This window comes from Taudactylus pleione, unplaced genomic scaffold (assembly GCF_031769625.1).
Source record: "Taudactylus pleione unplaced genomic scaffold, aTauple2 ptg000593l, whole genome shotgun sequence".
Classification (NCBI taxonomy): Eukaryota; Metazoa; Chordata; class Amphibia; order Anura; family Myobatrachidae; genus Taudactylus; species Taudactylus pleione.
Genome location: NW_028284995.1, coordinates 540,191 through 565,391, shown reverse-complemented (window position 1 = coordinate 565,391; position 25,201 = coordinate 540,191). Strand labels below are relative to the sequence as shown.

General features: G+C 31.8%; 25 non-coding genes across 25 annotated transcripts; all 25 read right to left on the bottom strand.

Moving 5' to 3' along the window:
• Window positions 1-1,421: 1,421 nt before the first annotated feature.
• TRNAF-GAA (transfer RNA phenylalanine (anticodon GAA)) lies at window positions 1,422-1,494 on the bottom strand. Its single transcript has one exon. It is a non-coding gene; the product is annotated as a tRNA-Phe (tRNA).
• A 426-nt stretch (window positions 1,495-1,920) lies between these two features.
• Window positions 1,921-1,993, bottom strand: TRNAF-GAA (transfer RNA phenylalanine (anticodon GAA)). The gene has a single exon. It is a non-coding gene; the product is annotated as a tRNA-Phe (tRNA).
• An 888-nt stretch (window positions 1,994-2,881) lies between these two features.
• On the bottom strand, window positions 2,882-2,954 carry TRNAF-GAA (transfer RNA phenylalanine (anticodon GAA)). Its single transcript has one exon. It is a non-coding gene; the product is annotated as a tRNA-Phe (tRNA).
• Window positions 2,955-3,860: 906 nt separating this feature from the next.
• Window positions 3,861-3,933, bottom strand: TRNAF-GAA (transfer RNA phenylalanine (anticodon GAA)). Its single transcript has one exon. It is a non-coding gene; the product is annotated as a tRNA-Phe (tRNA).
• Window positions 3,934-4,821: 888 nt separating this feature from the next.
• Window positions 4,822-4,894, bottom strand: TRNAF-GAA (transfer RNA phenylalanine (anticodon GAA)). The gene has a single exon. It is a non-coding gene; the product is annotated as a tRNA-Phe (tRNA).
• Window positions 4,895-5,800: 906 nt separating this feature from the next.
• Window positions 5,801-5,873, bottom strand: TRNAF-GAA (transfer RNA phenylalanine (anticodon GAA)). The gene has a single exon. It is a non-coding gene; the product is annotated as a tRNA-Phe (tRNA).
• Window positions 5,874-6,761: 888 nt separating this feature from the next.
• TRNAF-GAA (transfer RNA phenylalanine (anticodon GAA)) lies at window positions 6,762-6,834 on the bottom strand. Its single transcript has one exon. It is a non-coding gene; the product is annotated as a tRNA-Phe (tRNA).
• Window positions 6,835-7,740: 906 nt separating this feature from the next.
• On the bottom strand, window positions 7,741-7,813 carry TRNAF-GAA (transfer RNA phenylalanine (anticodon GAA)). Its single transcript has one exon. It is a non-coding gene; the product is annotated as a tRNA-Phe (tRNA).
• A 906-nt stretch (window positions 7,814-8,719) lies between these two features.
• Window positions 8,720-8,792, bottom strand: TRNAF-GAA (transfer RNA phenylalanine (anticodon GAA)). Its single transcript has one exon. It is a non-coding gene; the product is annotated as a tRNA-Phe (tRNA).
• Window positions 8,793-9,680: 888 nt separating this feature from the next.
• On the bottom strand, window positions 9,681-9,753 carry TRNAF-GAA (transfer RNA phenylalanine (anticodon GAA)). Its single transcript has one exon. It is a non-coding gene; the product is annotated as a tRNA-Phe (tRNA).
• A 906-nt stretch (window positions 9,754-10,659) lies between these two features.
• On the bottom strand, window positions 10,660-10,732 carry TRNAF-GAA (transfer RNA phenylalanine (anticodon GAA)). Its single transcript has one exon. It is a non-coding gene; the product is annotated as a tRNA-Phe (tRNA).
• Window positions 10,733-11,620: 888 nt separating this feature from the next.
• Window positions 11,621-11,693, bottom strand: TRNAF-GAA (transfer RNA phenylalanine (anticodon GAA)). The gene has a single exon. It is a non-coding gene; the product is annotated as a tRNA-Phe (tRNA).
• Window positions 11,694-12,599: 906 nt separating this feature from the next.
• Window positions 12,600-12,672, bottom strand: TRNAF-GAA (transfer RNA phenylalanine (anticodon GAA)). The gene has a single exon. It is a non-coding gene; the product is annotated as a tRNA-Phe (tRNA).
• Window positions 12,673-13,560: 888 nt separating this feature from the next.
• On the bottom strand, window positions 13,561-13,633 carry TRNAF-GAA (transfer RNA phenylalanine (anticodon GAA)). The gene has a single exon. It is a non-coding gene; the product is annotated as a tRNA-Phe (tRNA).
• A 906-nt stretch (window positions 13,634-14,539) lies between these two features.
• On the bottom strand, window positions 14,540-14,612 carry TRNAF-GAA (transfer RNA phenylalanine (anticodon GAA)). Its single transcript has one exon. It is a non-coding gene; the product is annotated as a tRNA-Phe (tRNA).
• A 906-nt stretch (window positions 14,613-15,518) lies between these two features.
• TRNAF-GAA (transfer RNA phenylalanine (anticodon GAA)) lies at window positions 15,519-15,591 on the bottom strand. The gene has a single exon. It is a non-coding gene; the product is annotated as a tRNA-Phe (tRNA).
• An 888-nt stretch (window positions 15,592-16,479) lies between these two features.
• TRNAF-GAA (transfer RNA phenylalanine (anticodon GAA)) lies at window positions 16,480-16,552 on the bottom strand. The gene has a single exon. It is a non-coding gene; the product is annotated as a tRNA-Phe (tRNA).
• Window positions 16,553-17,459: 907 nt separating this feature from the next.
• TRNAF-GAA (transfer RNA phenylalanine (anticodon GAA)) lies at window positions 17,460-17,532 on the bottom strand. The gene has a single exon. It is a non-coding gene; the product is annotated as a tRNA-Phe (tRNA).
• A 426-nt stretch (window positions 17,533-17,958) lies between these two features.
• Window positions 17,959-18,031, bottom strand: TRNAF-GAA (transfer RNA phenylalanine (anticodon GAA)). The gene has a single exon. It is a non-coding gene; the product is annotated as a tRNA-Phe (tRNA).
• Window positions 18,032-18,919: 888 nt separating this feature from the next.
• TRNAF-GAA (transfer RNA phenylalanine (anticodon GAA)) lies at window positions 18,920-18,992 on the bottom strand. The gene has a single exon. It is a non-coding gene; the product is annotated as a tRNA-Phe (tRNA).
• Window positions 18,993-19,890: 898 nt separating this feature from the next.
• On the bottom strand, window positions 19,891-19,963 carry TRNAF-GAA (transfer RNA phenylalanine (anticodon GAA)). The gene has a single exon. It is a non-coding gene; the product is annotated as a tRNA-Phe (tRNA).
• A 1,867-nt stretch (window positions 19,964-21,830) lies between these two features.
• Window positions 21,831-21,903, bottom strand: TRNAF-GAA (transfer RNA phenylalanine (anticodon GAA)). Its single transcript has one exon. It is a non-coding gene; the product is annotated as a tRNA-Phe (tRNA).
• A 907-nt stretch (window positions 21,904-22,810) lies between these two features.
• Window positions 22,811-22,883, bottom strand: TRNAF-GAA (transfer RNA phenylalanine (anticodon GAA)). The gene has a single exon. It is a non-coding gene; the product is annotated as a tRNA-Phe (tRNA).
• A 426-nt stretch (window positions 22,884-23,309) lies between these two features.
• TRNAF-GAA (transfer RNA phenylalanine (anticodon GAA)) lies at window positions 23,310-23,382 on the bottom strand. The gene has a single exon. It is a non-coding gene; the product is annotated as a tRNA-Phe (tRNA).
• An 888-nt stretch (window positions 23,383-24,270) lies between these two features.
• TRNAF-GAA (transfer RNA phenylalanine (anticodon GAA)) lies at window positions 24,271-24,343 on the bottom strand. The gene has a single exon. It is a non-coding gene; the product is annotated as a tRNA-Phe (tRNA).
• Window positions 24,344-25,201: the final 858 nt, after the last annotated feature.

Genomic DNA, 25,201 nt, shown 5'->3' with positions numbered 1-25,201 from the left:
ACTGAGCTATTTCAGCAAAGTCTGTGTATGGCAAAAGTCACTAAGACCTCAACTGAGCTATGTTTGCATGGTTACACAAGGTTTAGTATCAATATTTTTCTGTCATCATGATTGCATGAATTGAAAAGAAAATATGTGTTTTATACTATAAATATATCCATTACAAACCCTTAATCATACATTTAAGTAAAAGCTTTAAAAAATTGTGGTCAGGAAGCATTGTTAGATTACTTCAAATTTTCATAATAGTTAGAGTAGCATGACTTACAATATGAAAACAATATTTAAGCTGTATTTATGCACCATGTTGTTAATTAAACATTCTCATCATTTAGAAGTTACTACTGAATACTCAACTATGTTAAGAAATGATGTTGTTTAAATTTGAAATAATTAAATTCTGATCACTACTCAAGGAAAAAAGAAAAATGCACTCAAACATGCCGAAACCCGGGATCAAACCAGGAACCTTTAGATCTTCAGTCTAACGCTCTCCCAACTGAGCTATTTCAGCAAGGACGGTGTATGGCAAAAGTCACTAAGACCTCAACTGAGCTATGTTTGCATGGTTACACAAGGTTAAGTATCAATATTTTTCTGTCATCATGATTGCATGAAATGAAGAGAAAAGATGTGTTTTATACTGTAAATATATAAATTACAAACCCTTAATCGTACATTTAAGTAAAAGTTTTAACAAATTGTGGTCAGGAAGCAGTTAGTTTACTTCAAATTTTCTTAATAGAGTAGCATGATGGACAACATGAAAACAATTTTTAAGCTGTATTTATGCACCGTGTTGTTAACTAAACATTCTCATCATTTAGAAGTTACTACTGAATACTCAACTATGTTAAGAAACGATGTTGTTTACATTTGAAATACTTAAAAACTGATAACTGCTCAAGGAAAGAAGAAAAAAGGTACTGAAACATGTTGAAACTCGGGACCTTTAGATCTTCAGTCTAATGCTCTCCCAACTGAGCTATTTCAGCAAAGTCTGTGTATGGCAAAAGTCACTAAGACCTCAACTGAGCTATGTTTGCATGGTTACACAAGGTTTAGTATCAATATTTTTCTGTCATCATGATTGCATGAATTGAAAAGAAAATATGTGTTTTATACTATAAATATATCCATTACAAACCCTTAATCATATATTTAAGTAAAAGCTTTAACAAATTGTGGTCAGGAAGCATTGTTAGATTACTTCAAATTTTCATAATAGTTAGAGTAGCATGACTTACAACATGAAAACAATATTTAAGCTGTATTTATGCACCGTGTTGTTAATTAAACATTCTCATCATTTAGAAGTTACTACTGAATACTCAACTATGTTAAGAAATGATGTTGATTACATTTGAAATAATTAAATTCTGATCACTACTCAATGAAAAAAGAAAAAATGCACTCAAACATGCCGAAACCCGGGATCGAACCAGGGACCTTTAGATCTTCAGTCTAACGCTCTCCCATCTGAGCTATTTCGGCAAGGTCGGTGTATGGCAAAAGTCACTAAGACCTCAACTGAGCTATGTTTGCATGGTTACACAAGGTTAAGTATCAATATTTTTCTGTCATCAAGATTGCATGAATTGAAAAGAAAATATGTGTTTTATACTATAAATATATCCATTACAAACCCTTAATCATACATTTAAGTAAAAGCTTTAACAAATTGTGGTCAGGAAGCTTTGTTAGATTACTTAAAATTTTCATAATAGTTAGAGTAGCATGACTTACAACATGAAAACAATATTTAAGCTGTATTTATGCACCGTGTTGTTAATTAAACATTCTCATCATTTAGAAGTTACTACTGAATACTCAACTATGTTAAGAAATGATGTTGATTAAATTTGAAATAATTAAATTCTGATCACTACTCAATGAAAAAAGAAAAAATGCACTCACACATGCCGAAACCCGGGATCGAACCAGGGACCTTTAGATCTTCAGTCTAACGCTCTCCCAACTGAGCTATTTCGGCAAGGTCGGTGTATGGCAAAAGTCACTAAGACCTCAACTGAGCTATGTTTGCATGGTTACACAAGGTTAAATATCAATATTTTTCTGTCATCATGATTGCATGAAATGAATTGAAAAGATATGTTTTATACTGTAAATATATAAATTACAAACCCTTAATCGTACATTTAAGTAAAAGTTTTAACAAATTGTTGTCTGGAAGCAGTTAGTTTACTTCAAATTTTCTTAATAGAGTAACATGATGGACAATATGAAAAAAAATTTTAAGCTGTATTTCTGCACCGTGTTGTTAAATAAACATTCTCATCATTTAGAAGTTACTACTGAATACTCAACTATGTTAAGAAATGATGTTATTTACATTTGAAATACTTAAAAACTGATAACTGCTCAAGGAAAGAAGAAAAAAGGTACTGAAACATGCTGAAACTCAGGACCTTTAGATCTTCAGTCTAATGCTCTCCCAACTGAGCTACTTCGGCAAAGTCTGTGTATGGCAAATGTCACTAAGACCTCAACTGAGCTATGTTTGCATGGTTACACAAGGTTTAGTATCAATATTTTTCTGTCATCATGATTGCATGAAATGAAAAGAAAATATGTGTTTTATACTGTATAACCCTTAATTATACATTTAAGTAAAAGTATTAACAAATTGTGGTCAGGAAGCATTGTTAGATTACTTCAATTTTTCATAATAGAGTAGCATGACGGACAACATGAAAACAATATTTAAGCTGTATTTATGCACCGTGTTGTTAAATAAACATTCTCATCATTTAGAAGTTACTACTGAATACTCAACTATATTAAGAAATGATGTTGTTTAAATTTGAAATAATTAAATTCTGATCACTACTCAAGGAAAAAAGAAAAATGCACTCAAACATGCCGAAACCCGGGATCGAACCAGGGACCTTTAGATCTTCAGTCTAACGCTCTCCCAACTGAGCTATTTCGGCAAGGTCGGAGTATGGCATAAGTCACTAAGACCTCAACTGAGCTATGTTTGCATGGTTACACAAGGTTAAGTATCAATATTTTTCTGTCATCATGATTGCATGAAATGAAGAGAAAAGATGTGTTTTATACTGTAAATATATAAATTACAAACCCTTAATCGTACATTTAAGTAAAAGTTTTAACAAATTGTGGTCAGGAAGCAGTTAGTTTACTTCAAATTTTCTTAATAGAGTAGCATGATGGACAACATGAAAACAATTTTTAAGCTGTATTTATGCACCGTGTTGTTAACTAAACATTCTCATCATTTAGAAGTTACTACTGGATACTCAACTATGTTAAGAAACGATGTTGTTTACATTTGAAATACTTAAAAACTGATAACTGCTCAAGGAAAGAAGAAAAAAGGTACTGAAACATGTTGAAACTCGGGACCTTTAGATCTTCAGTCTAATGCTCTCCCAACTGAGCTATTTCAGCAAAGTCTGTGTATGGCAAAAGTCACTAAGACCTCAACTGAGCTATGTTTGCATGGTTACACAAGGTTTAGTATCAATATTTTTCTGTCATCATGATTGCATGAATTGAAAAGAAAATATGTGTTTTATACTATAAATATATCCATTACAAACCCTTAATCATACATTTAAGTAAAAGCTTTAACAAATTGTGGTCAGGAAGCATTGTTAGATTACTTCAAATTTTCATAATAGTTAGAGTAGCATGACTTACAATATGAAAACAATATTTAAGCTGTATTTATGCACCATGTTGTTAATTAAACATTCTCATCATTTAGAAGTTACTACTGAATACTCAACTATGTTAAGAAATGATGTTGTTTAAATTTGAAATAATTAAATTCTGATCACTACTCAAGGAAAAAAGAAAAATGCACTCAAACATGCCGAAACCCGGGATCAAACCAGGAACCTTTAGATCTTCAGTCTAACGCTCTCCCAACTGAGCTATTTCGGCAAGGACGGTGTATGGCAAAAGTCACTAAGACCTCAACTGAGCTATGTTTGCATGGTTACACAAGGTTAAGTATCAATATTTTTCTGTCATCATGATTGCATGAAATGAAGAGAAAAGATGTGTTTTATACTGTAAATATATAAATTACAAACCCTTAATCGTACATTTAAGTAAAAGTTTTAACAAATTGTGGTCAGGAAGCAGCTAGTTTACTTCAAATTTTCTTAATAGAGTAGCATGATGGACAACATGAAAACAATTTTTAAGCTGTATTTATGCACCGTGTTGTTAAATAAACATTCTCATCATTTAGAAGTTACTACTGAATACTCAACTATGTTAAGAAACGATGTTGTTTACATTTGAAATACTTAAAAACTGATAACTGCTCAAGGAAAGAAGAAAAAAGGTACTGAAACATGCTGAAACTCGGGACCTTTAGATCTTCAGTCTAACGCTCTCCCAACTGAGCTATTTTGGCAAAGTCTGTGTATGGCAAATGTCACTAAGACCTCAACTGAGCTATGTTTGCATGGTTACACAAGGTTTAGTATCAATATTTTTCTGTCATCATGATTGCATGAAATGAAAAGAAAATATGTGTTTTATACTGTATAACCCTTAATTATACATTTAAGTAAAAGTATTAACAAATTGTGGTCAGGAAGCATTGTTAGATTACTTCAATTTTTCATAATAGAGTAGCATGACGGACAACATGAAAACAATATTTAAGCTGTATTTATGCACCGTGTTGTTAAATAAACATTCTCATCATTTAGAAGTTACTACTGAATACTCAACTATATTAAGAAATGATGTTGTTTAAATTTGAAATAATTAAATTCTGATCACTACTCAAGGAAAAAAGAAAAATGCACTCAAACATGCCGAAACCCGGGATCGAACCAGGGACCTTTAGATCTTCAGTCTAACGCTCTCCCAACTGAGCTATTTCGGCAAGGTCGGAGTATGGCATAAGTCACTAAGACCTCAACTGAGCTATGTTTGCATGGTTACACAAGGTTAAGTATCAATATTTTTCTGTCATCATGATTGCATGAAATGAAGAGAAAAGATGTGTTTTATACTGTAAATATATAAATTACAAACCCTTAATCGTACATTTAAGTAAAAGTTTTAACAAATTGTGGTCAGGAAGCAGTTAGTTTACTTCAAATTTTCTTAATAGAGTAGCATGATGGACAACATGAAAACAATTTTTAAGCTGTATTTATGCACCGTGTTGTTAACTAAACATTCTCATCATTTAGAAGTTACTACTGGATACTCAACTATGTTAAGAAACGATGTTGTTTACATTTGAAATACTTAAAAACTGATAACTGCTCAAGGAAAGAAGAAAAAAGGTACTGAAACATGTTGAAACTCGGGACCTTTAGATCTTCAGTCTAATGCTCTCCCAACTGAGCTATTTCAGCAAAGTCTGTGTATGGCAAAAGTCACTAAGACCTCAACTGAGCTATGTTTGCATGGTTACACAAGGTTTAGTATCAATATTTTTCTGTCATCATGATTGCATGAATTGAAAAGAAAATATGTGTTTTATACTATAAATATATCCATTACAAACCCTTAATCATACATTTAAGTAAAAGCTTTAACAAATTGTGGTCAGGAAGCATTGTTAGATTACTTCAAATTTTCATAATAGTTAGAGTAGCATGACTTACAATATGAAAACAATATTTAAGCTGTATTTATGCACCATGTTGTTAATTAAACATTCTCATCATTTAGAAGTTACTACTGAATACTCAACTATGTTAAGAAATGATGTTGTTTAAATTTGAAATAATTAAATTCTGATCACTACTCAAGGAAAAAAGAAAAATGCACTCAAACATGCCGAAACCCGGGATCAAACCAGGAACCTTTAGATCTTCAGTCTAACGCTCTCCCAACTGAGCTATTTCGGCAAGGACGGTGTATGGCAAAAGTCACTAAGACCTCAACTGAGCTATGTTTGCATGGTTACACAAGGTTAAGTATCAATATTTTTCTGTCATCATGATTGCATGAAATGAAGAGAAAAGATGTGTTTTATACTGTAAATATATAAATTACAAACCCTTAATCGTACATTTAAGTAAAAGTTTTAACAAATTGTGGTCAGGAAGCAGCTAGTTTACTTCAAATTTTCTTAATAGAGTAGCATGATGGACAACATGAAAACAATTTTTAAGCTGTATTTATGCACCGTGTTGTTAAATAAACATTCTCATCATTTAGAAGTTACTACTGAATACTCAACTATGTTAAGAAACGATGTTGTTTACATTTGAAATACTTAAAAACTGATAACTGCTCAAGGAAAGAAGAAAAAAGGTACTGAAACATGCTGAAACTCGGGACCTTTAGATCTTCAGTCTAACGCTCTCCCAACTGAGCTATTTTGGCAAAGTCTGTGTATGGCAAATGTCACTAAGACCTCAACTGAGCTATGTTTGCATGGTTACACAAGGTTTAGTATCAATATTTTTCTGTCATCATGATTGCATGAAATGAAAAGAAAATATGTGTTTTATACTGTATAACCCTTAATTATACATTTAAGTAAAAGTATTAACAAATTGTGGTCAGGAAGCATTGTTAGATTACTTCAATTTTTCATAATAGAGTAGCATGACGGACAACATGAAAACAATATTTAAGCTGTATTTATGCACCGTGTTGTTAAATAAACATTCTCATCATTTAGAAGTTACTACTGAATACTCAACTATATTAAGAAATGATGTTGTTTAAATTTGAAATAATTAAATTCTGATCACTACTCAAGGAAAAAAGAAAAATGCACTCAAACATGCCGAAACCCGGGATCGAACCAGGGAACTTTAGATCTTCAGTCTAACGCTCTCCCAACTGAGCTATTTCGGCAAGGTCGGAGTATGGCATAAGTCACTAAGACCTCAACTGAGCTATGTTTGCATGGTTACACAAGGTTAAGTATCAATATTTTTCTGTCATCATGATTGCATGAAATGAAGAGAAAAGATGTGTTTTATACTGTAAATATATAAATTACAAACCCTTAATCGTACATTTAAGTAAAAGTTTTAACAAATTGTGGTCAGGAAGCAGTTAGTTTACTTCAAATTTTCTTAATAGAGTAGCATGATGGACAACATGAAAACAATTTTTAAGCTGTATTTATGCACCGTGTTGTTAACTAAACATTCTCATCATTTAGAAGTTACTACTGGATACTCAACTATGTTAAGAAACGATGTTGTTTACATTTGAAATACTTAAAAACTGATAACTGCTCAAGGAAAGAATTAAAAAGGTACTGAAACATGTTGAAACTCGGGACCTTTAGATCTTCAGTCTAATGCTCTCCCAACTGAGCTATTTCAGCAAAGTCTGTGTATGGCAAAAGTCACTAAGACCTCAACTGAGCTATGTTTGCATGGTTACACAAGGTTTAGTATCAATATTTTTCTGTCATCATGATTGCATGAATTGAAAAGAAAATATGTGTTTTATACTATAAATATATCCATTACAAACCCTTAATCATACATTTAAGTAAAAGCTTTAACAAATTGTGGTCAGGAAGCATTGTTAGATTACTTCAAATTTTCATAATAGTTAGAGTAGCATGACTTACAATATGAAAACAATATTTAAGCTGTATTTATGCACCATGTTGTTAATTAAACATTCTCATCATTTAGAAGTTACTACTGAATACTCAACTATGTTAAGAAATGATGTTGTTTAAATTTGAAATAATTAAATTCTGATCACTACTCAAGGAAAAAAGAAAAATGCACTCAAACATGCCGAAACCCGGGATCGAACCAGGGACCTTTAGATCTTCAGTCTAACGCTCTCCCAACTGAGCTATTTCGGCAAGGTCGGTGTATGGCAAAAGTCACTAAGACCTCAACTGAGCTATGTTTGCATGGTTACACAAGGTTAAATATCAATATTTTTCTGTCATCATGATTGCATGAAATGAATTGAAAAGATATGTTTTATACTGTAAATATATAAATTACAAACCCTTAATCGTACATTTAAGTAAAAGTTTTAACAAATTGTGGTCAGGAAGCAGTTAGTTTACTTCAAATTTTCTTAATAGAGTAGCATGATGGACAACATGAAAACAATTTTTAAGCTGTATTTATGCACCGTGTTGTTAACTAAACATTCTCATCATTTAGAAGTTACTACTGGATACTCAACTATGTTAAGAAACGATGTTGTTTACATTTGAAATACTTAAAAACTGATAACTGCTCAAGGAAAGAATTAAAAAGGTACTGAAACATGTTGAAACTCGGGACCTTTAGATCTTCAGTCTAATGCTCTCCCAACTGAGCTATTTCAGCAAAGTCTGTGTATGGCAAAAGTCACTAAGACCTCAACTGAGCTATGTTTGCATGGTTACACAAGGTTTAGTATCAATATTTTTCTGTCATCATGATTGCATGAATTGAAAAGAAAATATGTGTTTTATACTATAAATATATCCATTACAAACCCTTAATCATACATTTAAGTAAAAGCTTTAACAAATTGTGGTCAGGAAGCATTGTTAGATTACTTCAAATTTTCATAATAGTTAGAGTAGCATGACTTACAATATGAAAACAATATTTAAGCTGTATTTATGCACCATGTTGTTAATTAAACATTCTCATCATTTAGAAGTTACTACTGAATACTCAACTATGTTAAGAAATGATGTTGTTTAAATTTGAAATAATTAAATTCTGATCACTACTCAAGGAAAAAAGAAAAATGCACTCAAACATGCCGAAACCCGGGATCGAACCAGGGACCTTTAGATCTTCAGTCTAACGCTCTCCCAACTGAGCTATTTCGGCAAGGTCGGTGTATGGCAAAAGTCACTAAGACCTCAACTGAGCTATGTTTGCATGGTTACACAAGGTTAAATATCAATATTTTTCTGTCATCATGATTGCATGAAATGAATTGAAAAGATATGTTTTATACTGTAAATATATAAATTACAAACCCTTAATCGTACATTTAAGTAAAAGTTTTAACAAATTGTTGTCCGGAAGCAGTTAGTTTACTTCAAATTTTCTTAATAGAGTAACATGATGGACAATATGAAAAAAAATTTTAAGCTGTATTTATGCACCGTGTTGTTAAATAAACATTCTCATCATTTAGAAGTTACTACTGAATACTCAACTATGTTAAGAAATGATGTTGTTTACATTTGAAATACTTAAAAACTGATAACTGCTCAAGGAAAGAAGAAAAAAGGTACTGAAACATGCTGAAACTCAGGACCTTTAGATCTTCAGTCTAATGCTCTCCCAACTGAGCTACTTCGGCAAAGTCTGTGTATGGCAAATGTCACTAAGACCTCAACTGAGCTATGTTTGCATGGTTACACAAGGTTTAGTATCAATATTTTTCTGTCATCATGATTGCATGAAATGAAAAGAAAATATGTGTTTTATACTGTATAACCCTTAATTATACATTTAAGTAAAAGTATTAACAAATTGTGGTCAGGAAGCATTGTTAGATTACTTCAATTTTTCATAATAGAGTAGCATGACGGACAACATGAAAACAATATTTAAGCTGTATTTATGCACCGTGTTGTTAAATAAACATTCTCATCATTTAGAAGTTACTACTGAATACTCAACTATATTAAGAAATGATGTTGTTTAAATTTGAAATAATTAAATTCTGATCACTACTCAAGGAAAAAAGAAAAATGCACTCAAACATGCCGAAACCCGGGATCGAACCAGGGACCTTTAGATCTTCAGTCTAACGCTCTCCCAACTGAGCTATTTCGGCAAGGTCGGAGTATGGCATAAGTCACTAAGACCTCAACTGAGCTATGTTTGCATGGTTACACAAGGTTAAGTATCAATATTTTTCTGTCATCATGATTGCATGAAATGAAGAGAAAAGATGTGTTTTATACTGTAAATATATAAATTACAAACCCTTAATCGTACATTTAAGTAAAAGTTTTAACAAATTGTGGTCAGGAAGCAGTTAGTTTACTTCAAATTTTCTTAATAGAGTAGCATGATGGACAACATGAAAACAATTTTTAAGCTGTATTTATGCACCGTGTTGTTAACTAAACATTCTCATCATTTAGAAGTTACTACTGGATACTCAACTATGTTAAGAAACGATGTTGTTTACATTTGAAATACTTAAAAACTGATAACTGCTCAAGGAAAGAAGAAAAAAGGTACTGAAACATGTTGAAACTCGGGACCTTTAGATCTTCAGTCTAATGCTCTCCCAACTGAGCTATTTCAGCAAAGTCTGTGTATGGCAAAAGTCACTAAGACCTCAACTGAGCTATGTTTGCATGGTTACACAAGGTTTAGTATCAATATTTTTCTGTCATCATGATTGCATGAATTGAAAAGAAAATATGTGTTTTATACTATAAATATATCCATTACAAACCCTTAATCATACATTTAAGTAAAAGCTTTAACAAATTGTGGTCAGGAAGCATTGTTAGATTACTTCAAATTTTCATAATAGTTAGAGTAGCATGACTTACAATATGAAAACAATATTTAAGCTGTATTTATGCACCATGTTGTTAATTAAACATTCTCATCATTTAGAAGTTACTACTGAATACTCAACTATGTTAAGAAATGATGTTGTTTAAATTTGAAATAATTAAATTCTGATCACTACTCAAGGAAAAAAGAAAAATGCACTCAAACATGCCGAAACCCGGGATCAAACCAGGAACCTTTAGATCTTCAGTCTAACGCTCTCCCAACTGAGCTATTTCGGCAAGGACGGTGTATGGCAAAAGTCACTAAGACCTCAACTGAGCTATGTTTGCATGGTTACACAAGGTTAAGTATCAATATTTTTCTGTCATCATGATTGCATGAAATGAAGAGAAAAGATGTGTTTTATACTGTAAATATATAAATTACAAACCCTTAATCGTACATTTAAGTAAAAGTTTTAACAAATTGTGGTCAGGAAGCAGCTAGTTTACTTCAAATTTTCTTAATAGAGTAGCATGATGGACAACATGAAAACAATTTTTAAGCTGTATTTATGCACCGTGTTGTTAAATAAACATTCTCATCATTTAGAAGTTACTACTGAATACTCAACTATGTTAAGAAACGATGTTGTTTACATTTGAAATACTTAAAAACTGATAACTGCTCAAGGAAAGAAGAAAAAAGGTACTGAAACATGCTGAAACTCGGGACCTTTAGATCTTCAGTCTAACGCTCTCCCAACTGAGCTATTTTGGCAAAGTCTGTGTATGGCAAATGTCACTAAGACCTCAACTGAGCTATGTTTGCATGGTTACACAAGGTTTAGTATCAATATTTTTCTGTCATCATGATTGCATGAAATGAAAAGAAAATATGTGTTTTATACTGTATAACCCTTAATTATACATTTAAGTAAAAGTATTAACAAATTGTGGTCAGGAAGCATTGTTAGATTACTTCAATTTTTCATAATAGAGTAGCATGACGGACAACATGAAAACAATATTTAAGCTGTATTTATGCACCGTGTTGTTAAATAAACATTCTCATCATTTAGAAGTTACTACTGAATACTCAACTATATTAAGAAATGATGTTGTTTAAATTTGAAATAATTAAATTCTGATCACTACTCAAGGAAAAAAGAAAAATGCACTCAAACATGCCGAAACCCGGGATCGAACCAGGGACCTTTAGATCTTCAGTCTAACGCTCTCCCAACTGAGCTATTTCGGCAAGGTCGGAGTATGGCATAAGTCACTAAGACCTCAACTGAGCTATGTTTGCATGGTTACACAAGGTTAAGTATCAATATTTTTCTGTCATCATGATTGCATGAAATGAAGAGAAAAGATGTGTTTTATACTGTAAATATATAAATTACAAACCCTTAATCGTACATTTAAGTAAAAGTTTTAACAAATTGTGGTCAGGAAGCAGTTAGTTTACTTCAAATTTTCTTAATAGAGTAGCATGATGGACAACATGAAAACAATTTTTAAGCTGTATTTATGCACCGTGTTGTTAACTAAACATTCTCATCATTTAGAAGTTACTACTGGATACTCAACTATGTTAAGAAACGATGTTGTTTACATTTGAAATACTTAAAAACTGATAACTGCTCAAGGAAAGAAGAAAAAAGGTACTGAAACATGTTGAAACTCGGGACCTTTAGATCTTCAGTCTAATGCTCTCCCAACTGAGCTATTTCAGCAAAGTCTGTGTATGGCAAAAGTCACTAAGACCTCAACTGAGCTATGTTTGCATGGTTACACAAGGTTTAGTATCAATATTTTTCTGTCATCATGATTGCATGAATTGAAAAGAAAATATGTGTTTTATACTATAAATATATCCATTACAAACCCTTAATCATACATTTAAGTAAAAGCTTTAACAAATTGTGGTCAGGAAGCATTGTTAGATTACTTCAAATTTTCATAATAGTTAGAGTAGCATGACTTACAATATGAAAACAATATTTAAGCTGTATTTATGCACCATGTTGTTAATTAAACATTCTCATCATTTAGAAGTTACTACTGAATACTCAACTATGTTAAGAAATGATGTTGTTTAAATTTGAAATAATTAAATTCTGATCACTACTCAAGGAAAAAAGAAAAATGCACTCAAACATGCCGAAACCCGGGATCAAACCAGGAACCTTTAGATCTTCAGTCTAACGCTCTCCCAACTGAGCTATTTCGGCAAGGACGGTGTATGGCAAAAGTCACTAAGACCTCAACTGAGCTATGTTTGCATGGTTACACAAGGTTAAGTATCAATATTTTTCTGTCATCATGATTGCATGAAATGAAGAGAAAAGATGTGTTTTATACTGTAAATATATAAATTACAAACCCTTAATCGTACATTTAAGTAAAAGTTTTAACAAATTGTGGTCAGGAAGCAGCTAGTTTACTTCAAATTTTCTTAATAGAGTAGCATGATGGACAACATGAAAACAATTTTTAAGCTGTATTTATGCACCGTGTTGTTAAATAAACATTCTCATCATTTAGAAGTTACTACTGAATACTCAACTATGTTAAGAAACGATGTTGTTTACATTTGAAATACTTAAAAACTGATAACTGCTCAAGGAAAGAAGAAAAAAGGTACTGAAACATGCTGAAACTCGGGACCTTTAGATCTTCAGTCTAACGCTCTCCCAACTGAGCTATTTTGGCAAAGTCTGTGTATGGCAAATGTCACTAAGACCTCAACTGAGCTATGTTTGCATGGTTACACAAGGTTTAGTATCAATATTTTTCTGTCATCATGATTGCATGAAATGAAAAGAAAATATGTGTTTTATACTGTATAACCCTTAATTATACATTTAAGTAAAAGTATTAACAAATTGTGGTCAGGAAGCATTGTTAGATTACTTCAATTTTTCATAATAGAGTAGCATGACGGACAACATGAAAACAATATTTAAGCTGTATTTATGCACCGTGTTGTTAAATAAACATTCTCATCATTTAGAAGTTACTACTGAATACTCAACTATATTAAGAAATGATGTTGTTTAAATTTGAAATAATTAAATTCTGATCACTACTCAAGGAAAAAAGAAAAATGCACTCAAACATGCCGAAACCCGGGATCGAACCAGGGACCTTTAGATCTTCAGTCTAACGCTCTCCCAACTGAGCTATTTCGGCAAGGTCGGAGTATGGCATAAGTCACTAAGACCTCAACTGAGCTATGTTTGCATGGTTACACAAGGTTAAGTATCAATATTTTTCTGTCATCATGATTGCATGAAATGAAGAGAAAAGATGTGTTTTATACTGTAAATATATAAATTACAAACCCTTAATCGTACATTTAAGTAAAAGTTTTAACAAATTGTGGTCAGGAAGCAGTTAGTTTACTTCAAATTTTCTTAATAGAGTAGCATGATGGACAACATGAAAACAATTTTTAAGCTGTATTTATGCACCGTGTTGTTAACTAAACATTCTCATCATTTAGAAGTTACTACTGGATACTCAACTATGTTAAGAAACGATGTTGTTTACATTTGAAATACTTAAAAACTGATAACTGCTCAAGGAAAGAATTAAAAAGGTACTGAAACATGTTGAAACTCGGGACCTTTAGATCTTCAGTCTAATGCTCTCCCAACTGAGCTATTTCAGCAAAGTCTGTGTATGGCAAAAGTCACTAAGACCTCAACTGAGCTATGTTTGCATGGTTACACAAGGTTTAGTATCAATATTTTTCTGTCATCATGATTGCATGAATTGAAAAGAAAATATGTGTTTTATACTATAAATATATCCATTACAAACCCTTAATCATACATTTAAGTAAAAGCTTTAACAAATTGTGGTCAGGAAGCATTGTTAGATTACTTCAAATTTTCATAATAGTTAGAGTAGCATGACTTACAATATGAAAACAATATTTAAGCTGTATTTATGCACCATGTTGTTAATTAAACATTCTCATCATTTAGAAGTTACTACTGAATACTCAACTATGTTAAGAAATGATGTTGTTTAAATTTGAAATAATTAAATTCTGATCACTACTCAAGGAAAAAAGAAAAATGCACTCAAACATGCCGAAACCCGGGATCAAACCAGGAACCTTTAGATCTTCAGTCTAACGCTCTCCCAACTGAGCTATTTCGGCAAGGACGGTGTATGGCAAAAGTCACTAAGACCTCAACTGAGCTATGTTTGCATGGTTACACAAGGTTAAGTATCAATATTTTTCTGTCATCATGATTGCATGAAATGAAGAGAAAAGATGTGTTTTATACTGTAAATATATAAATTACAAACCCTTAATCGTACATTTAAGTAAAAGTTTTAACAAATTGTGGTCAGGAAGCAGCTAGTTTACTTCAAATTTTCTTAATAGAGTAGCATGATGGACAACATGAAAACAATTTTTAAGCTGTATTTATGCACCGTGTTGTTAACTAAACATTCTCATCATTTAGAAGTTACTACTGGATACTCAACTATGTTAAGAAACGATGTTGTTTACATTTGAAATACTTAAAAACTGATAACTGCTCAAGGAAAGAATTAAAAAGGTACTGAAACATGCTGAAACTCGGGACCTTTAGATCTTCAGTCTAATGCTCTCCCAACTGAGCTATTTCAGCAAAGTCTGTGTATGGCAAAAGTCACTAAGACCTCAACTGAGCTATGTTTGCATGGTTACACAAGGTTTAGTATCAATATTTTTCTGTCATCATGATTGCATGAATTGAAAAGAAAATATGTGTTTTATACTATAAATATATCCATTACAAACCCTTAATCATACATTTAAGTAAAAGCTTTAACAAATTGTGGTCAGGAAGCATTGTTAGATTACTTCAAATTTTCATAATAGTTAGAGTAGCATGACTTACAATATGAAAACAATATTTAAGCTGTATTTATGCACCATGTTGTTAATTAAACATTCTCATCATTTAGAAGTTACTACTGAATACTCAACTATGTTAAGAAATGATGTTGTTTAAATTTGAAATAATTAAATTCTGATCACTACTCAAGGAAAAAAGAAAAATGCACTCAAACATGCCGAAACCCGGGATCAAACCAGGAACCTTTAGATCTTCAGTCTAACGCTCTCCCAACTGAGCTATTTCGGCAAGGACGGTGTATGGCAAAAGTCACTAAGACCTCAACTGAGCTATGTTTGCATGGTTACACAAGGTTAAGTATCAATATTTTTCTGTCATCATGATTGCATGAAATGAAGAGAAAAGATGTGTTTTATACTGTAAATATATAAATTACAAACCCTTAATCGTACATTTAAGTAAAAGTTTTAACAAATTGTGGTCAGGAAGCAGCTAGTTTACTTCAAATTTTCTTAATAGAGTAGCATGATGGACAACATGAAAACAATTTTTAAGCTGTATTTATGCACCGTGTTGTTAAATAAACATTCTCATCATTTAGAAGTTACTACTGAATACTCAACTATGTTAAGAAACGATGTTTTTTACATTTGAAATACTTAAAAACTGATAACTGCTCAAGGAAAGAAGAAAAAAGGTACTGAAACATGCTGAAACTCGGGACCTTTAGATCTTCAGTCTAACGCTCTCCCAACTGAGCTATTTTGGCAAAGTCTGTGTATGGCAAAAGTCACTAAGACCTCAACTGAGCTATGTTTGCATGGTTAGACAAGGTTTAGTATCAATATTTTTCTGTCATAATGATTGCATGAAATGAAAAGAAAATATGTGTTTTATACTGTATAACCCTTAATTATACATTTAAGTAAAAGTATTAACAAATTGTGGTCAGGAACCATTGTTAGATTACTTCAATTTTTCATAATAGAGTAGCATGACGGACAACATGAAAACAATATTTAAGCTGTATTTATGCACCGTGTTGTTAAATAAACATTCTCATCATTTAGAAGTTACTACTGAATACTCAACTATATTAAGAAATGATGTTGTTTAAATTTGAAATAATTAAATTCTGATCACTACTCAAGGAAAAAAGAAAAATGCACTCAAACATGCCGAAACCCAGGATCGAACCAGGGACCTTTAGATCTTCAGTCTAACGCTCTCCCAACTGAGCTATTTCGGCAAGGTCGGAGTATGGCATAAGTCACTAAGACCTCAACTGAGCTATGTTTGCATAGTTACACAAGGTTAAGTATCAATATTTTTCTGTCATCATGATTGCATGAAATGAAGAGAAAAGATGTGTTTTATACTGTAAATATATAAATTACAAACCCTTAATCGTACATTTAAGTAAAAGTTTTAACAAATTGTGGTCAGGAAGCAGTTAGTTTACTTCAAATTTTCTTAATAGAGTAGCATGATGGACAACATGAAAACAATTTTTAAGCTGTATTTATGCACCGTGTTGTTAACTAAACATTCTCATCATTTAGAAGTTACTACTGAATACTCAACTATGTTAAGAAACGATGTTGTTTACATTTGAAATACTTAAAGACTGATAACTGCTCAAGGAAAGAAGAAAAAAGGTACTGAAACATGTTGAAACTCGGGACCTTTAGATCTTCAGTCTAATGCTCTCCCAACTGAGCTATTTCAGCAAAGTCTGTGTATGGCAAAAGTCACTAAGACCTCAACTGAGCTATGTTTGCATGGTTACACAAGGTTTAGTATCAATATTTTTCTGTCATCATGATTGCATGAATTGAAAAGAAAATATGTGTTTTATACTATAAATATATCCATTACAAACCCTTAATCATATATTTAAGTAAAAGCTTTAACAAATTGTGGTCAGGAAGCATTGTTAGATTACTTCAAATTTTCATAATAGTTAGAGTAGCATGACTTACAACATGAAAACAATATTTAAGCTGTATTTATGCACCGTGTTGTTAATTAAACATTCTCATCATTTAGAAGTTACTACTGAATACTCAACTATGTTAAGAAATGATGTTGATTAAATTTGAAATAATTAAATTCTGATCACTACTCAATGAAAAAATAAAAAATGCACTCAAACATGCCGAAACCCGGGATCGAACCAGGGACCTTTAGATCTTCAGTCTAACGCTCTCCCATCTGAGCTATTTCGGCAAGGTCGGTGTATGGCAAAAGTCACTAAGACCTCAACTGAGCTATGTTTGCATGGTTACACAAGGTTAAGTATCAATATTTTTCTGTCATCATGATTGCATGAATTGAAAAGAAAATATGTGTTTTATACTATAAATATATCCATTACAAACCCTTAATCATACATTTAAGTAAAAGCTTTAACAAATTGTGGTCAGGAAGCTTTGTTAGATTACTTAAAATTTTCATAATAGTTAGAGTAGCATGACTTACAACATGAAAACAATATTTAAGCTGTATTTATGCACCGTGTTGTTAATTAAACATTCTCATCATTTAGAAGTTACTACTGAATACTCAACTATGTTAAGAAATGATGTTGATTAAATTTGAAATAATTAAATTCTGATCACTACTCAATGAAAAAAGAAAAAATGCACTCACACATGCCGAAACCCGGGATCGAACCAGGGACCTTTAGATCTTCAGTCTAACGCTCTCCCAACTGAGCTATTTCGGCAAGGTCGGTGTATGGCAAAAGTCACTAAGACCTCAACTGAGCTATGTTTGCATGGTTACACAAGGTTAAATATCAATATTTTTCTGTCATCATGATTGCATGAAATGAATTGAAAAGATATGTTTTATACTGTAAATATATAAATTACAAACCCTTAATCGTACATTTAAGTAAAAGTTTTAACAAATTGTTGTCCGGAAGCAGTTAGTTTACTTCAAATTTTCTTAATAGAGTAACATGATGGACAACATGAAAACAATTTTTAAGCTGTATTTATGCACCGTGTTGTTAAATAAACATTCTCATCATTTAGAAGTTACTACTGAATACTCAACTATGTTAAGAAACGATGTTGTTTACATTTGAAATACTTAAAAACTGATAACTGCTCAAGGAAAGAAGAAAAAAGGTACTGAAACATGCTGAAACTCGGGACCTTTAGATCTTCAGTCTAACGCTCTCCCAACTGAGCTATTTTGGCAAAGTCTGTGTATGGCAAAAGTCACTAAGACCTCAACTGAGCTATGTTTGCATGGTTACACAAGGTTTAGTATCAATATTTTTCTGTCATCATGATTGCATGAAATGAAAAGAAAATATGTGTTTTATACTGTATAACCCTTAATTATACATTTAAGTAAAAGTATTAACAAATTGTGGTCAGGAAGCATTGTTAGATTACTTCAATTTTTCATAATAGAGTAGCATGACGGACAACATGAAAACAATATTTAAGCTGTATTTATGCACCGTGTTGTTAAATAAACATTCTCATCATTTAGAAGTTACTACTGAATACTCAACTATATTAAGAAATGATGTTGTTTAAATTTGAAATAATTAAATTCTGATCACTACTCAAGGAAAAAAGAAAAATGCACTCAAACATGCCGAAACCCGGGATCGAACCAGGGACCTTTAGATCTTCAGTCTAACGCTCTCCCAACTGAGCTATTTCGGCAAGGTATGGCATAAGTCACTAAGTCACTAAGTCACTAAGACCTCAACTGAGCTATGTTTGCATGGTTACACAAGGTTAAGTATCAATATTTTTCTGTCATCATGATTGCATGAATTGAAGAGAAAAGATGTGTTTTATACTGTAAATATATAAATTACAAACCCTTAATCGTACATTTAAGTAAAAGTTTTAACAAATTGTGGTCAGGAAGCAGTTAGTTTACTTCAAATTTTCTTAATAGAGTAGCATGATGGACAACATGAAAACAATTTTTAAGCTGTATTTATGCACCGTGTTGTTAACTAAACATTCTCATCATTTAGAAGTTACTACTGAATACTCAACTATGTTAAGAAACGATGTTGTTTACATTTGAAATACTTAAAAACTGATAACTGCTCAAGGAAAGAAGAAAAAAGGTACTGAAACATGTTGAAACTCGGGACCTTTAGATCTTCAGTCTAATGCTCTCCCAACTGAGCTATTTCAGCAAAGTCTGTGTATGGCAAAAGTCACTAAGACCTCAACTGAGCTATGTTTGCATGGTTACACAAGGTTTAGTATCAATATTTTTCTGTCATCATGATTGCATGAAATGAAAAGAAAATATGTGTTTTATACTGTATAACCCTTAATTATACATTTAAGTAAAAGTATTAACAAATTGTGGTCAGGAAGCATTGTTAGATTACTTCAATTTTTCATAATAGAGTAGCATGATGGACAACATGAAAACAATATTTAAGCTGTATTTATGCACCGTGTTGTTAAATAAACATTCTCATCATTTAGAAGTTACTACTGAATACTCAACTATATTAAGAAATGATGTTGTTTAAATTTGAAATAATTAAATTCTGATCACTACTCAAGGAAAAAAGAAAAATGCACTCAAACATGCCGAAACCCGGGATCGAACCAGGGACCTTTAGATCTTCAGTCTAACGCTCTCCCAACTGAGCTAATTCGGCAAGGTCAGAGTATGGCATAAGTCACTAAGACCTCAACTGAGCTATGTTTGCATGGTTACACAAGGTTAAGTATCAATATTTTTCTGTCATCATGATTGCATGAAATGAAGAGAAAAGATGTGTTTTATACTGTAAATATATAAATTACAAACCCTTAATCGTACATTTAAGTAAAAGTTTTAACAAATTGTGGTCAGGAAGCAGTTAGTTTACTTCAAATTTTCTTAATAGAGTAGCATGATGGACAACATGAAAACAATTTTTAAGCTGTATTTATGCACCGTGTTGTTAACTAAACATTTTCATCATTTAGAAGTTACTACTGAATACTCAACTATGTTAAGAAACGATGTTGTTTACATTTGAAATACTTAAAAACTGATAACTGCTCAAGGAAAGAAGAAAAAAGGTACTGAAACATGTTGAAACTCGGGACCTTTAGATCTTCAGTCTAATGCTCTCCCAATTGAGCTATTTCGGCAAAGTCTGTGTATGGCAAAAGTCACTAACACCTCAACTGAGCTATGTTTGCATGGTTACACAAGGTTTAGTATCAATATTTTTCTGTCATCATGATTGCATGAATTGAAAAGAAAATATGTGTTTTATACTATAAATATATCCATTACAAACCCTTAATCATACATTTAAGTAAAAGCTTTAACAAATTGTGGTCAGGAAGCATTGTTAGATTACTTCAAATTTTCATAATAGTTAGAGTAGCATGACTTACAATATGAAAACAATATTTAAGCTGTATTTATGCACCATGTTGTTAATTAAACATTCTCATCATTTAGAAGTTACTACTGAATACTCAACTATGTTAAGAAATGATGTTGTTTAAATTTGAAATAATTAAATTCTGATCACTACTCAAGGAAAAAAGAAAAATGCACTCAAACATGCCGAAACCCGGGATCAAACCAGGAACCTTTAGATCTTCTGTCTAACGCTCTCCCAACTGAGCTATTTCGGCAAGGACGGTGTATGGCAAAAGTCACTAAGACCTCAACTGAGCTATGTTTGCATGGTTACACAAGGTTAAGTATCAATATTTTTCTGTCATCATGATTGCATGAAATGAAGAGAAAAGATGTGTTTTATACTGTAAATATATAAATTACAAACCCTTAATCGTACATTTAAGTAAAAGTTTTAACAAATTGTGGTCAGGAAGCAGCTAGTTTACTTCAAATTTTCTTAATAGAGTAGCATGATGGACAACATGAAAACAATTTTTAAGCTGTATTTATGCACCGTGTTGTTAAATAAACATTCTCATCATTTAGAAGTTACTACTGAATACTCAACTATGTTAAGAAACGATGTTTTTTACATTTGAAATACTTAAAAACTGATAACTGCTCAAGGAAAGAAGAAAAAAGGTACTGAAACATGCTGAAACTCGGGACCTTTAGATCTTCAGTCTAACGCTCTCCCAACTGAGCTATTTTGGCAAAGTCTGTGTATGGCAAAAGTCACTAAGACCTCAACTGAGCTATGTTTGCATGGTTAGACAAGGTTTAGTATCAATATTTTTCTGTCATCATGATTGCATGAAATGAAAAGAAAATATGTGTTTTATACTGTATAACCCTTAATTATACATTTAAGTAAAAGTATTAACAAATTGTGGTCAGGAACCATTGTTAGATTACTTCAATTTTTCATAATAGAGTAGCATGACGGACAACATGAAAACAATACTTAAGCTGTATTTATGCACCGTGTTGTTAAATAAACATTCTCATCATTTAGAAGTTACTACTGAATACTCAACTATATTAAGAAATGATGTTGTTTAAATTTGAAATAATTAAATTCTGATCACTACTCAAGGAAAAAAGAAAAATGCACTCAAACATGCCGAAACCCAGGATCGAACCAGGGACCTTTAGATCTTCAGTCTAACGCTCTCCCAACTGAGCTATTTCGGCAAGGTCGGAGTATGGCATAAGTCACTAAGACCTCAACTGAGCTATGTTTGCATGGTTACACAAGGTTAAGTATCAATATTTTTCTGTCATCATGATTGCATGAAATGAAGAGAAAAGATGTGTTTTATACTGTAAATATATAAATTACAAACCCTTAATTGTACATTTAAGTAAAAGTTTTAACAAATTTTGGTCAGGAAGCAGTTAGTTTACTTCAAATTTTCTTAATAGAGTAGCATGATGGACAACATGAAAACAATTTTTAAGCTGTATTTATGCACCGTGTTGTTAACTAAACATTCTCATCATTTAGAAGTTACTAGTGAATACTCAACTATGTTAAGAAACGATGTTGTTTACATTTGAAATACTTAAAAACTGATAACTGCTCAAGGAAAGAAGAAAAAAGGTACTGAAACATGTTGAAACTCGGGACCTTTAGATCTTCAGTCTAATGCTCTCCCAACTGAGCTATTTCAGCAAAGTCTGTGTATGGCAAAAGTCACTAAGACCTCAACTGAGCTATGTTTGCATGGTTACACAAGGTTTAGTATCAATATTTTTCTGTCATCATGATTGCATGAATTGAAAAGAAAATATGTGTTTTATACTATAAATATATCCATTACAAACCCTTAATCATATATTTAAGTAAAAGCTTTAACAAATTGTGGTCAGGAAGCATTGTTAGATTACTTCAAATTTTCATAATAGTTAGAGTAGCATGACTTACAACATGAAAACAATATTTAAGCTGTATTTATGCACCATGTTGTTAATTAAACATTCTCATCATTTAGAAGTTACTACTGAATACTCAACTATGTTAAGAAATGATGTTGATTAAATTTGAAATAATTAAATTCTGATCACTACTCAATGAAAAAAGAAAAAATGCACTCAAACATGCCGAAACCCGGGATCGAACCAGGGACCTTTAGATCTTCAGTCTAACGCTCTCCCATCTGAGCTATTTCGGCAAGGTCGGTGTATGGCAAAAGTCACTAAGACCTCAACTGAGCTATGTTTGCATGGTTACACAAGGGTAAGTATCAATATTTTTCTGTCATCATGATTGCATGAATTGAAAAGAAAATATGTGTTTTATACTATAAATATATCCATTACAAACCCTTAATCATACATTTAAGTAAAAGCTTTAACAAATTGTGGTCAGGAAGCATTGTTAGATTACTTAAAATTTTCATAATAGTTAGAGTAGCATGACTTACAACATGAAAACAATATTTAAGCTGTATTTATGCACCGTGTTGTTAATTAAACATTCTCATCATTTAGAAGTTACTACTGAATACTCAACTATGTTAAGAAATGATGTTGATTAAATTTGAAATAATTAAATTCTGATCACTACTCAATGAAAAAAGAAAAAATGCACTCACACATGCCGAAACCCGGGATCGAACCAGGGACCTTTAGATCTTCAGTCTAACGCTCTCCCAACTGAGCTATTTCGGCAAGGTCGGTGTATGGCAAAAGTCACTAAGACCTCAACTGAGCTATGTTTGCATGGTTACACAAGGTTAAATATCAATATTTTTCTGTCATCATGATTGCATGAAATGAATTGAAAAGATATGTTTTATACTGTAAATATATAAATTACAAACCCTTAATCGTACATTTAAGTAAAAGATTTAACAAATTGTTGTCCGGAAGCAGTTAGTTTACTTCAAATTTTCTTAATAGAGTAACATGATGGACAACATGAAAAAAATTTTTAAGCTGTATTTATGCACCGTGTTGTTAAATAAACATTTTCATCATTTAGAAGTTACTACTGAATACTCAACTATGTTAAGAAATGATGTTGTTTACATTTGAAATACTTAAAAACTGATAACTGCTCAAGGAAAGAAGAAAAAAGGTACTGAAACATGCTGAAACTCAGGACCTTTAGATCTTCAGTCTAATGCTCTCCCAACTGAGCTACTTCGGCAAAGTCTGTGTATGGCAAATGTCACTAAGACCTCAACTGAGCTATGTTTGCATGGTTACACAAGGTTTAGTATCAATATTTTTCTGTCATCATGATTGCATGAAATGAAAAGAAAATATGTGTTTTATACTGTATAACCCTTAATTATACATTTAAGTAAAAGTATTAACAAATTGTGGTCAGGAAGCATTGTTAGATTACTTCAATTTTTCATAATAGAGTAGCATGACGGACAACATGAAAACAATATTTAAGCTGTATTTATGCACCGTGTTGTTAAATAAACATTCTCATCATTTAGAAGTTACTACTGAATACTCAACTATATTAAGAAATGATGTTGTTTAAATTTGAAATAATTAAATTCTGATCACTACTCAAGGAAAAAAGAAAAATGCACTCAAACATGCCGAAACCCGGGATCGAACCAGGGACCTTTAGATCTTCAGTCTAACGCTCTCCCAACTGAGCTATTTCGGCAAGGTCGGAGTATGGCATAAGTCACTAAGACCTCAACTGAGCTATGTTTGCATGGTTACACAAGGTTAAGTATCAATATTTTTCTGTCATCATGATTGCATGAAATGAAGAGAAAAGATGTGTTTTATACTGTAAATATATAAATTACAAACCCTTAATCGTACATTTAAGTAAAAGTTTTAACAAATTGTTGTCACGAAGCAGTTAGTTTACTTCAAATTTTCTTAATAGAGTAGCATGATGGACAACATGAAAACAATTTTTAAGCTGTATTTATGCACCGTGTTGTTAACTAAACATTCTCATCATTTAGAAGTTACTACTGGATACTCAACTATGTTAAGAAACGATGTTGTTTACATTTGAAATACTTAAAAACTGATAACTGCTCAAGGAAAGAAGAAAAAAGGTACTGAAACATGTTGAAACTCGGGACCTTTAGATCTTCAGTCTAATGCTCTCCCAACTGAGCTATTTCGGCAAAGTCTGTGTATGGCAAAAGTCACTAAGACCTCAACTGAGCTATGTTTGCATGGTTACACAAGGTTTAGTATCAATATTTTTCTGTCATCATGATTGCATGAATTGAAAAGAAAATATGTGTTTTATACTATAAATATATCCATTACAAACCCTTAATCATACATTTAAGTAAAAGCTTTAACAAATTGTGGTCAGGAAGCATTGTTAGATTACTTCAAATTTTCATAATAGTTAGAGTAGCATGACTTACAATATGAAAACAATATTTAAGCTGTATTTATGCACCATGTTGTTAATTAAACATTCTCATCATTTAGAAGTTACTACTGAATACTCAACTATGTTAAGAAATGATGTTGTTTAAATTTGAAATAA